Source organism: Rhinopithecus bieti, unplaced genomic scaffold (assembly GCF_001698545.2).
Source record: "Rhinopithecus bieti isolate Rb0 unplaced genomic scaffold, ASM169854v2 scaffold_11919, whole genome shotgun sequence".
NCBI classification, from domain to species: domain Eukaryota; kingdom Metazoa; phylum Chordata; class Mammalia; order Primates; family Cercopithecidae; genus Rhinopithecus; species Rhinopithecus bieti.
Window position 1 is genome coordinate 655,693 of NW_016807055.1, and position 17,824 is coordinate 673,516.

The window sequence follows — 17,824 nt, forward strand, 5'->3', positions numbered from 1 at the left end:
TGAATAAAATGGCTACAGTTAATAAAGTAAAAAACACACATACACATATGTGCACATGATGAGCTGAAGGCAGGCCACTGTCAAATAAGGCTCCTGAATTTCAGAAGTCTAGTTCAGCCCCTTGTGAGCACTCAGACCAATATACTTAACTGTTGAGTCAGAAGTTCAAAAGAATTTTAACTTTATACAACACATCCTTTACTTGACTTTGCTTCATGGCAGAATTTATAGTCTGTTCTTTTAGGACTATGCCAATATACATCAGATAAATTTGTTTTGCTGGTTTTTTTTAGAGACAGAGTCTTGCTTTGTCACCAGGCTGGAGTGCAGTGGCGTGATGTCGGCTCACTGCAACCTCCACCTCCCAGGTTCAAGTGATTCTCCTGCCTCAGTCTCCCAAGTAGCTGGGACTACAGGCACACACCACCATGTCCGGCTAATTTTCTGTATTTTAGTAGAAATGGGGTTTCACCATGTTGATCAGGCTGGTCTCGAATTCCCAACCTCAGGTGATCCACCCACCTCAGCCTCCCAAAGTGTTGGGATTACAGGCACGAGCCACCATCCTAGCCGGTTATTCTTATACTTGTATTCGTAACATTTGATTAACACATTGTCAACCCATATTTGTACACAACTGTTGGGATATTTTTAAGTCATTATGATGCCTTTGGTATATACACAGCAAAGTGGCCATTTTCTAAGTTCTTCCTAAGATATCATGAGATGCTCTGACTCAAGTGGTTCAGTGAGAAAGTCATCTTCTGGTTTAAGGACATCCCCTTCTGTTCACAAACTGCTAAGAGTTTTGTTTGTTTGTTTGTTTTATTGTTTTTAAATCATGAATGGGCATTAAACTTTATCAAATACTTTTTGTTGTTGCTCCCCAGCTATAGGACCAGCTTCTGGATGTGATGGGCCCTCTTTCAATCAGTACTGCTCAACAGAACTTCCTGCCATGATGGAAATGTTCTATAGCTGCACTGTCAGATATGGAAGCCACCAGCCACTTGTGGCTATGGAGCACTTGGAATATCGCTAGTGCAACGGAGGAACTAAACTTTAAATTGTATATAATGTTAACTCATTTAATGTAAATAGTCACCTGTGGCTTCTGGCAGCTGTACTGGACACTCAGATCTAGACCAGCAGCAGAAGACATATTTTAGGTGAAGTTCACAGTAGTTTTGTATTAAAGTCTCCTAAAAGAAAATCGTGGATACAGCTCTTCTGATTATTCATTGTATTATTTTGCAAATGGGGAATGACAACATTTTCAGAATAATATAAGTCATACTATTTTAGCTTTAATTTAAAATTGGCTTCTAATCCTGGCCTTTTTATACCGGGAAATTCTGCTGTCAGTCTTGGGAAAAAATGGTATTTAACCAAATCTGACTTTTCCAAATAAATCTGATAATAGAACTCTCTGAGAGCACTCACTCACTAACTGCCAGCTTCTGATAGTATTATGTTCTATGCTCTACAAGGACAGGGAGTGTTTTTTAATTGCTATTTTGTGTCTATTATCTGGTATAGTGATGGGACATAGTAAGTTGTCATTAAATGTTTGTTGAATTAAGTTATAAATAAATGTATTCAGTACAACCCATAACTTTATGTAAGACAAAAATCTTTGAATATAACAACCCAATAGTAATATCACAGTTATGTTTCTAATAAAACAGGAGACTGGAAGCCAAGAACAACAGCCCAGTGATCCTGGCAGGGAGTTGAGGTCACAGGATGTAAGCTATTTCAGCAAAGGACACTTGTGTGTCAAAGCATGTTTGAATGCAGCCCAGCTGGGAATGAGGTTTTTTTTTACTTCCTTTCCCCAAAAACACTTTTTTTTTCACAGTATGCTTAAAGGTGGTTTCTATGGTCTGAATGTGTCTCTCCAAAATTCATATGTTGAAAGTTAATCACCAATATGACAGTATTAAGAGGTGGGGCCTTTAGAAGGTGATTAGGTCATGAGGGCATCATCATCCCCACAAATGAGATTAATGCCCTTATAGAAGAGGCTTCGACACACCTGGTGGGCAGCATGTCGGCAACGGCTGGAGCTCGTAAGCGGGGAAAGCCGGCCTCTGGGGCCGGGGCTGGCGCGGGGGCCGGCAAGCGGCGGCCAAAGGCCGACTCTGCGGGGAACAGGGGCAAATCCAAGGGTGGTGGCAAAATGAATGAGGAGATCTCCAGCGACTCTGAGAGCGAGAGCCTAGCTCCAAGGAAGCCTGAAGAGGAGGAGGAAGAGCTGGAGGAAACTGCACAGGAAAAGAAGCTGCGCTTGGCCAAGCTCTACCTAGAGCAGCTCCGTCAGCAAGAGGAGGAGAAGGCTGAGGCCCGTGCATTTGAGGAGGATCAGGTGGCAGGGCGCCTGAAGGAGGATGTGCTCGAGCAGAGGGGCAGGCTGAAGAAGTCGGTGGCAAAGGAGATCCAGGCCCCAGCCTCAGCTGACATTCGTGTTTTACGGGGGCACCAGCTCTCTGTCACATGTTTGGTCATCACCCCCGATGACTCGGCCATCTTCTCTGCCGCCAAAGACTGCACCATCATTAAGTGGAGCGTGGAGAGTGGACGGAAGCTTCATGTGATTCCTTGAGCCAAGAAGGGTGCCGAGGGAAAACCCTCTGGCCACAGCAGCCATGTCCTCTGCATGGCCATCTCCTCCGACGGCAAGTACCTTGCCTCGGGTGACCGCAGCAAGCTCATTCTCATTTGGGAGACAGAGCTACACCAGCCACGCTGTACATACCTTCACAAGGACACCAGGATCAGGCCGCGGCCTGGCGTTCCGCAGAGGCAACCCACCAGCTCTACAGCACATCGCACGATCGCTCCGTGACAGGGTGTGGAGATGGTGGCGGAGAACTCGCTACGTGAGACACTCTTATGGGGGGACACAGGACACAGTAGGCTGCTCTGGATGCCTTGAGGCCGGGAGTGCTGGTGGACGGCTGGGGGCCGGGTGGGGACTCGTAACGTTGTGTGGAAGATCCCCGAGGATCCCAGCTTGTCTTCTATGAGCACACCAGGGACTCCATCGAAACTGGCATCCACCTAATCAATGACGGAGCACATGGTGTCCTGGCGCGGCACGATGGCTCTGATGGCCCTTGTGGGGCTCTCCCAAGAAGCGACCACTCTGCCCCTCCAGTAAGAAGCTCACGGGCTGCGGGGAGAGCAGGCCTGAGCAACCCTCTGGATATCGTCGGTGGCAGCCCCGTCCTCAACACATGATCTCGTGGCTACAGGCTCCCACAGCGCCTGCGTGCGGCCTTTGCAAGTGTGGGGAAGGCTTCGCAGCTTGACCTTCTCTGACACATTCCCGCTGGTGGGGTTTATCAACAGCCTCATTCTGCCAGCTCTGGGGACTATCCTAGGGCTGGGGTGAGGGGCAAGAGCACCGGCTTGGCCGATGGTGGAGAATCAAAGAGGCTGGAATTCTGCTGCATCATTACCACTCCCGCAGGGTCCTTGTACCGCCCAGCTGCTTGGTTCCTGACACTCTTACCGCTCCTTATTTAAGTCCTTCCCAGGCATGCCCTCACCATACTTTGAGTATTTAAAAGCCTCCTCTTTTGGAAAAAAAAAAAAAGCAAGAAGAGGCTTCACGGCCGGGCGCGGTGGCCTCAGCGTTGTAAGCCCAGCACTTATTGGGAGGCCGAGGCGGGCGGATCCCACAGAGTCACGGAATCGAGACATCACTGGCTAACACGGTGAAATCCCGTCTCTACTAAAAAATACAAAAAACTGGCCGGGCGAGGCTGGTGGGCGCCTATAGTCCCAGCTACTGGGGAGGCTGAGGCAGGAGAATGGTGTGAACCCGGGAGGCGGAGCTTGCAGTGAGCTGAGATCCGGCCACTGCACTCCAGCCTGGGCGACAGAGCGAGACTCCCTCTCAAAAAAAAAAAAAAAAAAAAAAAAAAGAAGAGGCTTCACACAGCAATCAGCCCCTTTTGTCCTTCTGCCTTCTACCATGTGAGGACATAGCATTCACCCTTCTGCCATGTGAGGACACAACAGCAAGGTGCCATCTTGGAAGCAGAGAACAAGCCCTTCCGGAACACCCAATCTGCTGGTGCCGTGATCTTGGATTTCTCAGCCTCCAGAACTGTCATACATAAATTTCTGTTGTCTGTAAGTTATCCAGGCCATGGTATTTTGTTATAGCAGCAAGAACAGACTAAGACAGTGGTCACGTAGTTTTTGCTTTGAGTGTGTCCCTAATGACTGATAGATCACAAGGTCATGTGTTCCATTTTGAACTATTCTAATTGTAAAATGAGTTCTTTATATAAAGCAGAAATGTGCCCCTCCATTAATCTTAGCTTTTGATCATATCTTTTTCCCAAAGGAGCAAATAAATAGTGTAATTTTAATCCCTATTTGCTTGCAGTATTTGAGGACAGCCGTCATGTCCCCAGTTTCCTCTTTTCCAGGAGAGGAACCTCCAGTCTTCACCGATTCATCATGTGACTTGGTTTACAGGTTCTGGCCCTTCCCTACCTTGTCCAACTCCAGCCTCACCTTCCCAATTCTACATTCACAATAGATCACTGAAATTTTGTTAATTATAATTCCTCAACATTTCTTGAATAAGTTCTCAGTGCTCCATCATCACTGCCAACTGGTATATGTCTTCATTCTTCTTAAATTACACATTTAATTATTACAGATTATACTTCAAATGTAATCTGACCAATGACAACTTCAGTGTAATTCCAAGGGAGGCTGGTAACACTGGGGAAGCTCTGAACAGTGCTGGACACATTATTTTATGAGGAGCCTTATCTGATAAAAGCTTAGCCCAAATAAGCTGATGAGCTTTAAAAAAAAAAAAAAAATCCCTCTTCAGCATCATGCGTAACTTAAAAGAGAGGAAAGTGGTGAGGAAAGAAAAGACCTATTCAATGGGTAACCAAAAGAATGTGTAATTTACACAACCCACTCAACTCCCTCATGCTAGAAAATTTTTGTCTTTATCACATGAAGTCTTACAAGATCCCAAAATAATGTAGGGCTTTCTCCAGATTAGGCATTAATTTCTGGAGCCAGCTAGAACCGCTTTGTTGTTACAAAGCTAATTACAATATTCAGTTAAATATTTAGTCTCACATCTCCAGAGTGTCCCTTGAATGGTGCTAGTTTTGAAGGAGGCAGCAAAGTCTGACAATCAGTCTGCAAACTCCAGTGCTGGGTGGAAAATTTTTTCTAACTTTAAATCCAAGGCATTTATTTAAATGAATAAATTTCCATAATATGTAGCATGCGTAGTTTTTTTTTTAAAGACTTGGATTTTGAGGTGAGTTAAATCCAACAGTGTGTTCCCCAAGGGATCTCTGGGATCCTTTGAGGAAGGATCCTCTGAGGAAGGGATGTAGCCAGGTAGAATAGGACTGGAATAGTCTGTGGCATAAAGTGAAAAAGAGGCTGGGCGCGATGGTTCACGCCAACACTTTGGGAGACCTCAGGTGGATGACCTGAGGTCAGGAGTTTCAGACCAGCCTGGCCAACATGGTGAAACCCTGTTTCTACTAAAAATACAAAAATTAGCCGAATATGGTGGTGCATGCCTGTAACCCTACTCGGGAGGCTGAGGCATGAGAATCGTTTGAACCGGGGAGGCAGAGGTTGCATTGAGCTGAGATCACACCACTGCACTCCAGCCTGAGCGACAGAGTGAGACTTTGTCTCAAAATAATAATAATAATAATAAAGTGAAAAATAAAGAATGTCAAAGTAAAAAGTAACTTACAACAAAGAGATATAGTTCGGGTGCTACCTTCTCTTACTAGCTGTATGGCAAGTCTCTGAACCCACTAAAAGAGAGTTCAAAACACCTACTCTGCCTTTTTGAGGATCATGAGACAGACTACATCAAAGTGCCTCAAAGCACATTTGTAAAGTACTTAACAAGAATAAGTAAGACTTGGTTGAATGTATATATCAACTTGGGAGAGAACTGCCATCTTTATAATACTGAATCTTTCAATCCACAAAAATGATATATTCTTCTGTTTGGTTATTTAATTTATGCCAAAAATATTTTGTGTATTTCAGATGTACATCTCTATACATCTGTCCTTAGATTTCCTAAGTATTTGATGTTTTGATGTTATTTTAAATATCATTTCATAAATTCCATTTCCTGTTTGGTGTTAATATATAAGTGACTTGTGAATACTGAATTTTAAGCAGTTTTTTTTTCTAAATTCATCTCTAATTCGAATTCTAATAGGTTATAAATGCTTTTTAATTTTCCCTGTAATAATTATATCATTTGCAAACAATGACTATTTTATATCTTCTTTTCCAATCTTTATGCCTTTCATTTCTTTTTCTTGCCTTATTTTATGGCTAGAATCTCTAGTACAATGTTGAATAGAGTTTGTAACTGCAGATATTCTTGTGTGATTCCCAATCTCAAGGCCAAACCTTTAAATGTTTTACCACTAAATAGTCTGCAGAAGAGTGTATCTCTATCAGTTTAGGGAAGTCATAGCTTACAGTTTGCTAAGAGTATTTTTTAAAATCATATGTACCTGTTGAATTTTTATAAAATCTTTTTTAAAATTTGCATTTATTTATTGAGCTAGCTATGCTTTTCTCCCTTTAAGAAAATTAATGTGGTAAATTATGTTGATTGATTTTCAAATGTTAAACTACTTTTGCACACACAAAGAAGTAACCTCACTTGGTAGTAATATACATACAATTAATTCTTTTAATATACTGAGAGTTGCTTTTCTGTATATTGTGATGTCTTCGTCAGGTTTTGGCATCAAGGTGAGGATGAACTTACAGAGTTTGGAAGTATTCTCTTTTTTGTATTTTCTAGAAGAACTTGCATAAGATTGGGGTAATGTCTTCCTTAAATGTTTGAAAGGATTCACTGGTAAGGCTTTACATTTTGCTTGTGGAAATGTCTTAAACAACTAATTCGATTTCCACTAGTAGATGGGGACTCTCCAGATTTTTTGTCAGTTTATTTTGTCCTTAATTTTGTTCTTACTCAGATTTTCAAATTGTGTTCAGTTGTTCATTATATCATCATATCTTTCAATGTTTGTAGTCTCTAGTAATATTTTTTTCATTCCTGATGTTATTTTTCCTCTTCTTTTATTGATTAGTTTTACTGGCGGTTTATCAATTTTCTTAACCTTTTCAAAGAATCAGTCCTTAGCTTTATTATTTTTCTTTAATTTTGTTTGGTTTTACTGGTTTCCAGGTTTCACCATGTTGGCCAGGCTGGTCTCTTATTTCTTCTTTTCCAATCTTTATGCCTCAGGTGATCCACCCATCTCGGCCTCCCAAAGTGTTGGGAATACAGGCATGAGCCACCGTGCCCAGCCTCTCTTCTTGCTTCTTAAGATAAAGTTTAATTGATTTTAACCTTTCAACCTTCCAAGACATGTAGTGAAGGCTAAGAATCTCTCTCCAGGCATTGCTTTAGCTGCAGCCAATTTTTAATATGGCACATCTTCGCTACTGGTCAGTTTGAAATATTTTCTAGTGTTTGTTATTTCTTCTTTGATCCACAGATCGTTTAGAAGTGTGTTGTGTTTAATCTCCAGGCAGTTGAGGATTTTCTAGTTATCTTTTGTTATTGATTTCTAGTATAATTTCCCTAAGGTCAGAGAGCATATTTTGAATAATTTCAACCCTCTGAAATGTTTTGAGGCCTTCTGTATGGCCTGCTTATTGTCAACTTCGGTAAAATTTAAATATGAGCTTAAATGAAATACGAATTTTGTCACGGTTGACAGTGTTCTCTGTGTGTTAGTTAGGTTAAGTTTGTTAACTGTGGTCTTGATTTTTATCTTTTGTTTTTTTGTTTAATTTTTATTTTTTTCTGTTCAGAGGTGTGGTAAAGTAACCCTCATGATTGTGGATTTGTCCATTTTTCCTTTTAGCTGTCTATTTTTGCCTTACATATTTTGAAATGATCTTATTTTGAATTTTGAAATCTTCTTTGTTGATTGACTTCTTTATCATTATGGAATATCTCTCTTTATCTCCAGTAATCCTCCTTGACTTAAAATCTGTGTTATCTGACATTAGTATGGCTATACCAGTTTTTTCACTGGTTGCAAGTTGTGTCCTTTTCCATCCTTGCACTTCCTGTGCACCTTTATTTAAGGCGTGTCTCTCCGGGACAGGATGTAGATAGAGTTTGCTTTTTTCCTAGTGCAACAACAGTGGGTTAATACTCAGAATGTTTGGTCAATTTTCATTTAATGTGATTACTAATTTAAGCAGGTTTATATCTAACATCCTACTATTTACTTTCTATTTAACCCACTGTTTCATTTACCTTTTTTCTTCAATCTTGCCTTTCTTTGAATTACCCCAGTATTCTATTTTCCCCTCTTTTAACTTATTTTTGATGTTACAAAACACATCTTGGTATTTTTAATACAAATTATTGCTTTTACCACTTTCTTGACAGTGCTAGAACTTCATAACACTTTAACTCCAGCTTTTTGCCTTTTCCATTATGGCTGTCATGTATTTTAGTTTTGCATAAATTTTACACTTCTCAGTATTAGTATTGTTTTGTAACAGTTGATGTTCATTATATTTACCTTTTCTAGAGCTCTTCATCCTTTTCTTTCTTTCTGTTTTTTGCCCAGGCTGAAGTGCACTGGCATGATCTTGGTTCACCACAACCTCTGCCTCCCAGGTTCAAGCGATTCTCCTGCCTCAGCCTCCCAAGTAGCTGAGATTACAGGCATGCACCACAATGCCTGGCTAATTTTGCATTCATCCTTTTCTTCATTTCTATATTTCCATCTGGGATTATTTTCCTTCTATCTAATGACCTCCCATCAGAATTTCAATTAGTGTAAGGCTGCTGGTAACTAATTCTCCTTTCTGTCTGAAAACATCTATATTTCACCTTAATTTCTGAAGGATATTTTTACTTTAGACAGAATTATTTTCCCCCCCAGCACTCTAGAGAGGTCTCCTAGGTAATGGGGTTTAAATGCTTCCTTGCTGACATTCATAACAGTGACATAACAAAAATACTGCAATTGCTTAATGCAGTGATTTTAGATTTTCAGCACCTAGAAACATCTCTTTCATTTTAAATTCAAAGGCATAGACTCAGGCTCAGAACTTGAAAGGACTGTACAGACCATCTATCTCAGTTTCCTACCTAATAATAATCATGGTAGATGGTTACTTAGATTTTGACTTAACGCTTCCCAGTTTTGAGGGAATTCACCACATCAGAAGATAGTGTATTTAAAAACAGTCCTAATCATAAATGGCTTCCTTCTAGAACACTAAGATGAAAACTGCCAACCTTAACCTCCTTCTATCCAAAGGAGCAAGGAAGCCAGGAATCCTTGTTTTCACTTAAGCCGTTTGTCCTCAGGTTTCCACAGGAAGCATCCCTTTCTCTATCCTTCCCAACTCCACATTCACAGTGAGTCACTAATCCCTGTCAATTGTGTTTCTAAAAATAAACTGGAATTTAGGTCATCATCCCCACAGAGGGTGGCTTAATGGAGGGCCTATTTCTCACCTGGATTGCTGACCCTTTTCCTGATTATGAGTAGAAGCTAAGTGATCTCCTTCAAGCTCTATTCCACATGCCTATGTCTTCAACAGCTCTCCATCACAGCACTGTTTTCTAAACTGTTCTTCTGGGACAGAGGGTGGAGGGGTGGACTTGTTAATTCTGTCATCTGCTGTGTTGTTCTCTCATTAACAAAACTGAACCTACAAAACTCACTGCAACCCAGAACAACTTCAGCAATTTTAGACACAAAGGTTTTAATTAAATGAATAAACTTTTATACATACACACTAAAAATGACATTGGAGTTGGGATGTGATAACCCTAAACTTCAATTTCCTTGCAACTAGAATGAAAAAATACAATCTGAAAGTATATGATTTATAGCAGCTCTGGCCTAAAAATGAAGATGAAGGAATTTAGAAATGATACGGAATTTATAATAGACACCTGAGTTGAAGTCTTATCACTCTTCCTTGTTAGGTATATAACCTGTAGTAAGTTATTTAATCTCTTTGAAGTCTATTTGCTTGTCTGAAAAAGGCAGTTAAGAATACCTGCTGTATTAGTCAGGGTTCTCTAGAGGGACAGAACTAATAGGATATTAGGGGAGTTCATTAAATATTAACTTGCACAATCACAAGGTCCCACAATAGGATGTCTGCAAGCTGAGGAGCAAGGAGAGCCAGTCTGAGTCCCAAAACTGAAGAACTTGGAGTCTGATGTTCAAGGGCAGGAAGCATCCAGCACAGGACAAAGATGTAGGCTGGGAGGCTAGGCCAGTCTCTCCTTTTCACATTTTTCTGCCAGCTATATATTTGCTGGCAGCTGATTAGATGGTGTCCACTCAGACTAAGGGTGGGTCTGCCTTCCCCAGCCCACTGACTCAAATGTTAATCTCCTTTGGCAACACCCTCACAGACACACCCAGGATCAATACTTGGTGTCCTTCAATCCCATCAAGTTGACACTCAGTATTAACCATCACAAGTCTGCTGCTTGTCAACTTGAACCCATACACAACTCCTGAGATCATACATAATCTTCAAATAAAGACAATAACAAGGTCATAATTACACCCTAACATAATACAACTATCCTTCCTTCAACCGGAAATGCACCAGTCCCCAACCCAAATACTATTACATAAAGTTAACAATGCTTAAATGCTGACATGAAGTCAATAAATCTTATGTCACATGATAAAGGAAAAGGTGTTTTTCTTTTTTTATTCTTTTTTTTTTTTTGAGACGGAATCTCACTCTGTCGCCCAGCTGGAGTGCAGTGGTGCGATCTCGGCTCACTGCAAGCACCGCCTCCCGGGTTCACGCCATTCCCCTGCCTCAGCCTCCCAAGTGGCTGGGACTACAGGAGCCGGCCACCACGCCTGGCTAATTTTTTTGTATTTTTAGGAAAGACAGGGTTTTGCCGTGTTAGCCAGGATGGTCTCCATCTCCTGACCTAGTGATCTGCCCGCCTCAGCCTCCCAAAGTGCTGGGATCACAGGCGTAAGCCACCGCGCCTGGCCAAAATAAATATATTTTCTTAGTGCAAGTGTCTACATTCACAAACATGTTTTTAGCAAAAGAAGGAGGAAATACTCATGACAATTACAGCCCCTGTTCTTTAGCTGGTCACGTGGTCATAGCCGATGACTATCTTTTTCTACTACCCATTCTGTATTCCCTTTGCCTTCAGCAAGCACCTCAGCAGGTCGTGGTTTTTTTCCTGGTGGAGTGACCCAAACCTTCATTCCTGAGGGGTCTGAGCCATTTGTAGTCCTGCCTGGATTGGGCTGTTGTAGTTTCCTACTGACCTTAATCACAGAGCATGGTAATACTAATGGATGCCCTAATGATCTGTGTTCCACGCATACTCTTACCTCCGTTGTGGAGTAGTAGACTGATTTCATCTTGATAGTCTGGGTAATCACCCCAGCCAACACTGTAACTCCTTTCTTAGCCTGTTGACTTAAAGGTAGGAGGAGCCCAAAGTGTCCAGGTGGCAATCTTAACTTCCAGTTTAATGGAATTGTTGTTGTGTCTCCTGGTGGCAGCATTCCTCCCTCTGGAACTAAGGCCTCTAGGCCAGCAGAATGTAATGTCACAGGAAGAGGAAGCAAGAATTTTGCTAGTGGATCACTAGGGGTGATGGTGAGTGGTGCCACTTCCACTTCTGCGCCTTGATTCCTGGACCTGTGAATCCTGGCTATGGGAGAAACAGTACCATATATTGGATGCTGATTCAGAGCATACACCGCCTTCTGGAGACCTTTGCCCGAGCCCTGCAAAGTATTGTCACCTAGTTGGCATTGTAATTGTGACTTCAAAAGGCCATTCCACCCCTCTATCAACCCAGCTGCTTCAGGATAATGGGGAACATGGTAAGACCAGCGAATTCCATGAGGCTGAGCCCACTGCCACACTTCTTTAGCTGTGAAGTGAGTGTCTTGGTCAGAGGCAATGCTGTGTGGAATACCATGGTGGTGGGTAAGGCATTCTATGAGTTCATAGATAGTTGTCTTGGCAGAGTACTGCATGTAGAATAGGCAAATCCATATCTGGAGTAGGTGTCTATTCCTGTGAGGACAAACCTCTTCCCTTTCCATGATGGAAGAGATCCAATAAATCAACCTGCCACCGGCTAGCTTGCTGATCACCCCAAGGAATGGGACTGATCATCGAGGGCTCAGTGTTGGTCTCTGCTGCTGGTAAATTGGGCACTCAGTAGTGGCCACAGCCAGGTCAGCCTTGGTGAGTGGAAGTCCATGTTGCTGAGCCCAGGTGTAATCTCCATCCCTGTCCCCATGGCCACTTTGTTCATGGGTCCATTGGGCGATGAGAGGGTTGGCCGGGGAAAGACACTGAGTGGTATCCACAGAATGGGTCATTCTATCCACTCGATTATTAAAATCCACCTCTGCTGAGGTCACCCGCTGGTGAGCACTCACATGGGATACAAATATCTTCATGGTTTTTGGCCACTCAGAGAGGTCCATCCACATTCCTCTTCCTCAAATTTGTCACCAATTTTCCAATCATGCTTCTTCTACTTCTTTCCAATCATGCTTTTTCCACCGACTCAAATGTTAATCTCTTTTGAGATTAACTTCTTCCAAGTCCCTGATCATCCAGCCAAACCATTGGTTACAGCCTATTAATCAGTATATAATCACACATTTGGCCATTTTTCCTTCCATGCAAAGTGCACAACCAGGTGTACTGCTGGAAGTTCTGCCCACTGGGAAGATTTCCCTTCACTGCTGTCCCTCAGGGATGTCCTAGAAAGGGGCTGTAGTGCTGCAGCTGTCCACTTTTGGGAGGTGCCTGCATATTGTGCAGAACCATCTGTGAACCAGACCCTAGTCTTCTCTTCCTCTGTCAACTCACCATAAGGAACTCCCCATGAGGCCATCAGTGCAGGCTGGAGTAGAGCAGGCAGGGTGGCAGCAGTAGAGACCATGGGCATTTGAGCCACTTCCTCATGTATCTTACTTGTGCCTTCAGGACCTGCTCGAGCCTGATCACGGATATACCACCTCCATTAGATGATGGAATGCTGCTGTGCACGACCCACTTTAGGGGTTGAGGGGTCAGAAAGCTCCCAGTTCATGATAGGCAGTTCAGGTTGCATGGTGACTTGATGACCCATAGTCAAACATTCGGTTTCCACCAAAGCCCAATAACTGGCCAAGAGTTGTCTCTCAAATGGAGTGTAGTTATCTTCAGAAGACGGCAGGGCCTTGCTCCAAAATCCTAGAGGCCTCTGCTGTGATTCACCTATGGCGGCCTGCCAAAGGCTCCAAGACCCATCCCTATCTGCCACTGACACCTCAAGCACCACTGGATCTGCTGGGTTATATGGCCCAAGTGGGAGAGCAGCTTCCACAGCAGCCTGGACCTGTTGCAGAGCCTTCTTCTGTTCTGGATCCCACTAAAAACTGGCAGCATTTCGGGTCACTCAATAAATGGGCCAGAGTAATACACTCAAATGAGGAATGTGTTGCCTCTAAAATCCAAATAGGCCCACTAGTCATTGCGCCTTTTTCTTGGTTGTAGGAGGGGCCAAATGCAGCAACTTATCCTTCATCTTAGAAGTAATATCTCAACAGGCCCCATACCACTGGACCCCTAGAAATTTTACTGAGATAGAAGTTCCCTTAATTTTAGTCAGATTTATTTCCCATTCTCTGGCACACAAATGTCCTACCAATAAATCCAGTGTGTTTGCTACTTCTTGCTCACTGGATACAATCAGCATAATGTCATCAATGTAATGGGCCAGTGTGGTATCTTGCAGAAGCGAAAAGCAATCAAGCTCTCTCTGAATAAGATTCTGACACAAAGCTGGAGAGTTGATATACCCCTGAGGTAGGACAGTAAAGGTATATTGCTAGCCTTGCCAGCTGAAGGCAAATTGCTTCTGATGGGCCTTATGGACAGGAATGGAGAAAAAGGCATTTGTCACGTCAATGGCTGCATACCAGGTACCAGGAGATGTGTTAATTTCCTCAAGCAATCAAACCACATCTGGTACAGCAACTGCAACTGGAGTCATCACTTGGTTAAGCTTACAATAATCCACTCTCATTCTCCAAGATCCACCTGTCTTCTGCACAGGCCAAATGAGAAAGTTGAATGGGGATTTGGTGGGAATCACCACCCCTACATCTTTCAAGTTCTTGATGGCGGCACTAATCTCTGCAATCCCTCCAGGGATGCAGTATTGTTTTTGATTTTTCTAGGTAGAGGCAGCTGTAATGGCTTCCATTTGGCCTTTCCCACTATAATATCCCTCACCCTACCAGTGAGGGAGCCAACGTGGGGGTTCTGCCAGTTGCTAAGAATATCTATGCCAATTGTGCATTCTAGCACTAGGGAAATGACCACAGGATGAGTCTGGGGACCCACTGGACCCACTGTAAGTCAGACCTGAGCTAAAACTCCACCTGATCTCATAAGCCCCTACTTTAACTGGTGGACCACAATGACATTTTGGGTCTCCTGGAATCAGTGTCAGCTCAGAGCTGACAGTCCAGTAGTCCCCGAAATGTCTGATCATTTCCTTTTCCCCAGTGCAGTTACCCTGGTAAAAGGCCGGAGATCTCTTTGGGGAAGGATGGGAGAAAGATTCACTACATCAATTGTCAGTAATGTAGTGGTGTCCTTCCTCAAGGGGACATGGCCTCCCCTTCATTCAAGGGGTTCCGGGTCTGTAAGCTGACTGAAGTCTGGAAATTGATTGAGGGGCTGTGATTCTCTGTTTTTATAATTCAAATTAATCTTTTGTCCATTCAACCTAGAAATTTTCTGCTTGTATAAATTAAGTAGGAATGCAGTAGCCTTCCTATCCATTTCATTTCTAGGAACACCATGATTAATTAGCTAAGGCCAGAGCTCTAGACGGGTCAGACTATTCTGATTGCCGCTTTGCCTCTGCTATCCATTACGGTAACTATGCCCACCCTGCCTTTGATGGTTGAGTGTCACGACTTGGCCCCCGCCACCCCAGGATCCAATTACTCCCACTGTATTTAAATTTTGTAGTTGAGTGACTGCAGTTCCCATCATTAGATCTGACATACAGAGAAGAGCAATTACAGCAATTACAGGGCTCCTCAAAGACGCAGGTTCTGATCTTGCAAATCTATTCCACAACTCAGTGTCCCTAGTATCATCAGGGTCCTCCCACACAACCCCATTCCAAGTTTCAGGGTCCTATTCTTTTCCAGTAAATGCCCTCACTTTAACAGTAGACACCTGGTGCATGCATCTTTTGTTACAAGTCAGCCACTCACATGATAAGAGCTTGTGTCTGCTTTTCCACAATTTCAGCTCTTGCTCTTCAGGAGGTAAGATTCTCACTCAGGGCAATCTTAGCAGATTTGAGGCTCAGTATCTGTTTCTAAAGCTGGGAGACAAAATCTCTGAGTTCATAATTTTCTTTCATCACTTTGTACACTGAACAGAGGAGCAACCAACCAGCTTCATTATGTTTCTTGGTTCTCCACATATGGTGAAAGGTATTATGCATAGAGTCACTAAACTCCTTGACTCTCATGAGTAATGAATCAGGAGTGTCAAATGCATTTATTTTGCATAACTCTCGAAACAGTTCACACCAAGGACTATCAGTGTTCTCCATACTATTAGAAGGAGAGTCCTTAGCATTTTGGGGTCTAAATATTAAGTAGCCAACTCCAGAAACCCCAAACCAATGAAAGAACTCCATCCTTACTATTCTGTTCCTCTAGAACCACTCCCAATACCAAAATCTGTATTAGGGTTCTCTAGAGAGACAGAATAGGACACACACACACACACACACATATACACACACACACATATATATGGAGAGCTTATTAAGTATTAACTTACACAATCACAAGGTCCCACAATAGGATGTCCACAAGCTGAGGAGGAAGGAGAGCCAGTCCAAGTCCCAAAACTGAAGAACCTGAAGTCCAATGTTCAAGGGCAGGAAGCATCCAGCATGGGACAAAGATGTAGGCTGGGAGGCTAGGCCAGTCTCTTGTTCACTTTTCTGCCTGCTTTATATCCACTGGCAGCTTATTAGATTGTGCCCACCAGATTAAGGGTGGATCTGCTTTCCCCAGCCCACTGATTCAAATGTTAATCTCTTTTGGCAACACCCTCACAGACACTCCCAGGAACAATACTTTGTAACCTTCAATCTAATCAAGTTGACGGTATTAACCATCACACCTGCCTAAGTAAAGATTAAATGGGATGATCACCACACTGCATATTTGTTGTTGTTTTTAAAAAAAGTGGAGGGCCGGGTGCGGTGACTCACACCTGTAATCCCAACACTTTGGGAGGCTGAGGCAGGTGGACCATTCAAAGTGAGTAGTTCGAGACCAACCTGGCCAACATGGTGAAACCTTGTCTCTGCTAAAAATACAAAAATTAATGGGTGTGGTGGCGTGCACCTGTAATCCCAGGTACTCAGGAGGCTGAGGCAAGAGAATCGCTTGGACCAGGAAGGCAGAGGTTGCAGTGAGCCGAGATCGTGCTACTGCACTCCAGCCTGGGTGACACAGCAAGACTATGTGTCAAGAACAAAAAACAAAAAACAAAAAACAAACAAAAAAAGTGAATGAAGGGAAAAGTAGATTAAGTTTTCAATGTAACATTGTTCATAGCAGGAAGAAAACCTGAAAGCAACCTAAATGCCCATCAACAGTGGGAATAATAATACATTGCAGGATAAATACCCAGTAAAATACTTTAGTGTTTTAAAAAAGGAAAAATAAACTATAGTTACAATTGTACAGGTAGCTTTGTCTGTTTTAAAGCCAAGGAAGGATTAACATAAAACTCAAGATAGTGGTTACACCTGCTGTGAGAAGAGACAGGCATGTGATCAGGAAAGGGCATTCTGGTGGTTCCTTAACATCCTGATAAGGGTGTTCGGGGCAAATGGGAATTCATTTTATAATCATTCTTTAAATGATACATGTATATATACACACTGCTGCATTTATGATCCAGTTTTAAAACAAAAAAAATTTAAAACTCTCATTGAATCTTAATCATGAGACTTATGTATCTATACTTGGAGATGGAGAATACGTAGACCTTGGTTCACCGTCCTAGTCTCCTGTATTGAATCACAACACATTCTTCTGATTTTTTTGGCAATTACTAGGTGAACTCTTACAACTTTGATTAAAATAATTGATACAGAAAATTTCTGATTTTGCTAGCAGTAGATCTCTAAAAGCAAATTTTTGGTATAAAATGATCTACAGAGAATTTGGCAGATGGCAACTATTGTGTCAGGTCTGTCTACAACTGTAAATAAGATTTTGCCATTCTTATAGTCAGGCTGTGTTATAGTCATCCTGATTTTTAATTTTTTTTTTTTTGAGATGGGTCTCACTCTGTCACCCAGGCTGCAGTGCAGTGGCGTGATCTCAGCTCACTGCAACCTCCGCCTCCCAAGTTCAAGCAATTCTTCTGCCTCAGCCTCCTGAGTAGCTGGGATTACAGGCACACACCACTAGGCCTGGCTAATTTTTGTACTTTTAGTAGAGATGGCCTTTCACCATGTTGGTCAGGCTGGTCTCGAACTCCTGACCTCGTGATCCACCCACATTGGCCTCCCAAAGTGCTGGGATTACAGGCGTGAACCACTACGCCTGGCCTGATTTTTAAATTTCAGTGCTGTATTCACTTATCAATGAGCAATGCCTCATTGGTAATGGTCACTGTTCATCTCGTTTCCAATCCTGTCAACACTACAAAAGGATGACTTACAACATCCTGT

General features: G+C 42.6%; 1 pseudogene across 1 annotated transcript; it reads left to right on the forward strand.

The window, feature by feature from the left end:
- Positions 1–1,962: 1,962 nt before the first annotated feature.
- Positions 1,963–3,572, forward strand: LOC108534452 (U3 small nucleolar RNA-interacting protein 2 pseudogene; annotated as a pseudogene). Its single transcript, XR_001886978.1, has one exon. The product of XR_001886978.1 is annotated as a U3 small nucleolar RNA-interacting protein 2 pseudogene (transcript).
- The last annotated feature ends 14,252 nt before the right edge of the window (positions 3,573–17,824 follow it).